Source organism: Contarinia nasturtii, unplaced genomic scaffold (assembly GCF_009176525.2).
Source record: "Contarinia nasturtii isolate CC-2019 unplaced genomic scaffold, AAFC_CNas_1.1 Cnas_scaffold_263, whole genome shotgun sequence".
Taxonomy (NCBI): Eukaryota; Metazoa; Arthropoda; class Insecta; order Diptera; family Cecidomyiidae; genus Contarinia; species Contarinia nasturtii.
This window is the reverse complement of record NW_022197618.1, coordinates 1-3,921: the sequence shown is the minus strand read 5'-3', so window position 1 is coordinate 3,921 and position 3,921 is coordinate 1. Positions and strand designations below refer to the sequence as shown.

At 32.0% G+C, this 3,921-nt stretch overlaps 1 long non-coding RNA gene across 1 annotated transcript; it reads left to right on the top strand.

Annotated features, from left to right (window-relative positions):
* The first annotated feature begins 2,918 nt into the window (after positions 1-2,918).
* On the top strand, positions 2,919-3,386 carry LOC116337324. The gene is made up of 3 exons (XR_004200800.1): positions 2,919-3,026; positions 3,096-3,232; positions 3,287-3,386. It is a non-coding gene; the product is annotated as an uncharacterized LOC116337324 (long non-coding RNA).
* Positions 3,387-3,921: the final 535 nt, after the last annotated feature.

Here is a 3,921-nt window from a genome sequence, read left to right as displayed (position 1 = left end):
TAATTCAGCGAAACAAAACCAAAATTGTACCAAAATTAACACAAGTTTCTTTCACTTAACAGGGCAGGGCATATGTCATAAGTTGAAAATTAAAATGAAACTAACTGACCTGAATTTAGATTGCCTAGAAGCGGTGTTGGAGCATTTAGGATTGAAAGATCTTGTTAATGCAGCCGATTCAAACAAACGAATGCAACTTGCCGCCAGATTGGTCTATGATCGAAAGTATTCCAAAAGATTCAAGTTAATTATTAATCATTGTTCTTTCAACAGGCCAAAATATGGGCTCGGTGAAGATCGTATCTGGATTTACGTTTACGATTTCAAATTTGGTTTGCAGCTATTGCGATGCTTTGGACACTTGCTATCTTGGATAAACTATAAGTATAATAAAGCATCAAAGTCTAACAACGATTATAATGATGAACTGGATCGCATATATATTGAATATATTTATGAATTTTGTGGTGAAAACATTGAAACTTTTTTCATTGAGGAGCTTAATGGCGATAGCATTCGAAAAAATTTCAAGAAACCATTTAATCGGGTTGAATGGGTTCATATAGGAAATTTTTTAAATAATGTCCGAATAGATTTGCTTCCGAAGGATTTTCTCGGAAGGATATTCCCAAAGATGCGAAAGCTAATATTGGAAACCAAGTGTTCTTTTTTATCAAACAGTGAATGTATGGTAAATCATTTCCCGCATTTGAAAGATTTATCTATACTGATGGACTATGAATGCAACGAATGTACAAAAAACATCGTGGACACTTTGCGCTTAAATCCACAACTCGAATATTTATGTTGGAATCAGTTTAGAGAAAATGATGTGCATATTCTTCAAACAATGAACGAATATAATAAAAATCTTACCGGATTCAAGATTTATTTGGACCGCTGCTTTTTCACTGAACATTTCAATGGTACAGTATGGCATTTGAAACATGTGAAGTATTTATTCGCTGACGCAGAAATTAACTTCGGTGGCAGTTTTCCATATATAATTCCATTTTCATTCGATCAGCTGGAAGCATTGGACGTCGCATTATTGAACGCATTTACCGATTATTTTTATCATTTTTGTGCGAAAAATCCATCGATAAAAAAAATGTTAATAAGGTGCCGCCACGAAACATACGCACTTGTAATAGACGACTATTCAAAGATCACCAAATCGGTACCATTGCTTGAAGCACTTGAATTTCTGGGCATACGAATTGATACTGCAATTAAGATCATCGAGATATTCAGTAATCACAATCCATTAAAGACGGTTACATTTCGCTTATTTCATAAATATACTCGTCAACCGATCTCTTATCTAAAGGAGCGTCTACCCAATGGCTGGTCAATATTTTCAATTGAGAAAACAATCGAATACAATAGAGTTACTGTGAAACGTGTCACATTTGATCAAACTGAAATGGAATCTACTTAGAATATTAATTTCCATTCAATATTTTGCATCTTTTTCATTTCTTTTATTTCATGTGGTACAAATACATGGGGCGGAAATGAATGAGACGAAATCTTCTCTCTCATGGGCGCAGCCATATTGAAAATTTTGTATGTGCTTATATGTAAAATTGGTGGCGCCACTGGTATATTTGATGGAAAAAGAAGAACATGTTTGAGTCTCACTCGTTTATATGTAAATTACATAGGCATTTCCAGGCCATGTACAAATATAAAACTACTTAGCAGAAAATGAACAAATTTATGTGTTTTTATTTCAATTTTTTAATCGAAGCAACTTTTTTACTCCAATAAACATAACGCATTTCTTTCTGGTGCTTCGGCCATAATTTATAATGTTTACTTCGCATGACATAAAATATTTCATTTTCAGTAAAAAAATTATTTGAATTCTGAGAAATGTGTGCATTTTTACTCAATGCACATTTAATGTAATCTACCTTGGAATTTACACGATAAGAAAATTAATTTCAGATAATAATAGTGTGAAAAGTGTTTTTGATTCAACAAAAACCAATCGCCGATCCACACAATTTCACGAATATATAATTCTGTTTACTATAAACCAATGAAAGTATAATAATATATGCCACAAAAATTATTATACCATCTATACCTTAATTGATTGTTAGTTGCTATATTTTTTATAATTTCATTGGATTATATCAAACAGAATTATATATTCATGAAAGCGATTCAACACAAACACAACATAATTCTATGGAAAAGTTCAACATCAGACTGCTGGGCTAACGTGTTTCAATCCCAAATTAGTTTCAAGTTCAGATCAGAAGTTAGAAGGATCGTTTGGGTTTAAAATGTCCAATCAGCGAAATATTTCAGTCCCCAGCACTTCGAGACGATTTGAAAACGAACATGAAATAAGTGAAAAAAATGTTGAAACTAAAAATAACCTCTCAAATGATAGAAATCACATTGGAATACTTCGGAACAGGCTTAATTACTTTCTACACAACAGTAATTTACATGGACTTCGATACTTAGATGCGACTCAATATGGCATTTTCGATCGGTTAGAACATAAAATTTTGTTGAACTATTTACACGATCTCAACGAATTTCTTAATTTTAGCATCTATTGGATTTGCATTATAATCGTCTCCATAATTTCAATGATTTCGATATTTTTATACACAATAAATGACTCTTTGGATAATTTATTTGTTACCCATTTGAATGTGATCAAGTTAAATGAGAAGCACATATATCCTGGCATTTCGATTTGCATTACGCCTAATTATGAAAAACCGAAAATAATTAAAGCAGACCCAGCAATAAAGCAATTTGTTCAAAAATATTACGCAGAACATAACATTGATGAACCCAAATCGTAATTAGGATTTAGTGTATTGATGTTCAGTCCAAAATTCATAATTAAATTTCAATTTTCCAGCAAGGATTTCTATTCCCAAATTATGGATTTTGCCTATCACAATCCCAGTTTTCAAATATTTAAACGAAATATGGATGCTTGTGAAGCAACCAACGGCACTTGCGGTGTGGATGTTAAGACTATAAAAGAAATGGTTGGTTCTTGCGAACGAAATCCCTTTTTTGTTATTGATTGATGTTAACTTTAATTTGAATTCATTCAGCTATGGCCTCAGTGTGACGAGATATTTTCTAATATTCAATTCAATGGTAGACATTATGACAACTGCAACATTTTTTTCAAACGAAAAATAGTTCTTGGTGCCGGTGTGTGTTACATGGCGAACTCAATTTCCTTCTAGTAAATATAAGAATCATTATTCGTAAAAATGTCAATTTCATTTTATTTGATCAGTAATTTAGATTGGGATCGATTGCCATTGACTTACTCTGCAAACGATAAAAACAGCAAACTCACTTTTGATATAACTCAAAGGAAAAATTATATTTTTGTGGTTAGTAATATTTTATTTCTGCTAACTCAACAGTAAACATTTTCATTTCTTTTCAGCTTTTCCTTCAGAGTCCAGATGAATTTCCGAGCACGCTTTTTAGTTATAATTTTGAGCTATTTCCTTCGTTTGATCAAGAATTCAGAGTAAAGGTTGAATCGATTATACTTCGCATTTTTAAGTCATAAAATTAAAATATAAAAATAATGAATGATTTATTCGGACAGACTACCCAAATGAGAAATTCGGCAAATATAAAAGATCTTTCGATTGAAAAGCGACAGTGTCGATTTTCAGATGAACGTTGGCCCCCAAATGCATCTTTGCACTATGGTTCAACATCATGTTTTATTTATTCTCGGATTCAATTTGAGATGATACACTGCAACTGCACATTACACTTTGCACCGAGTGAATGTAAGAAATTCTTTTAAAATTAGCGACATAATTGCCAATCATATTTTATTTTAATTCACTTGAACCAACAGATGAAAATCATTACTGCAATTATACGCAAATGAAATGTATAATGAAACGT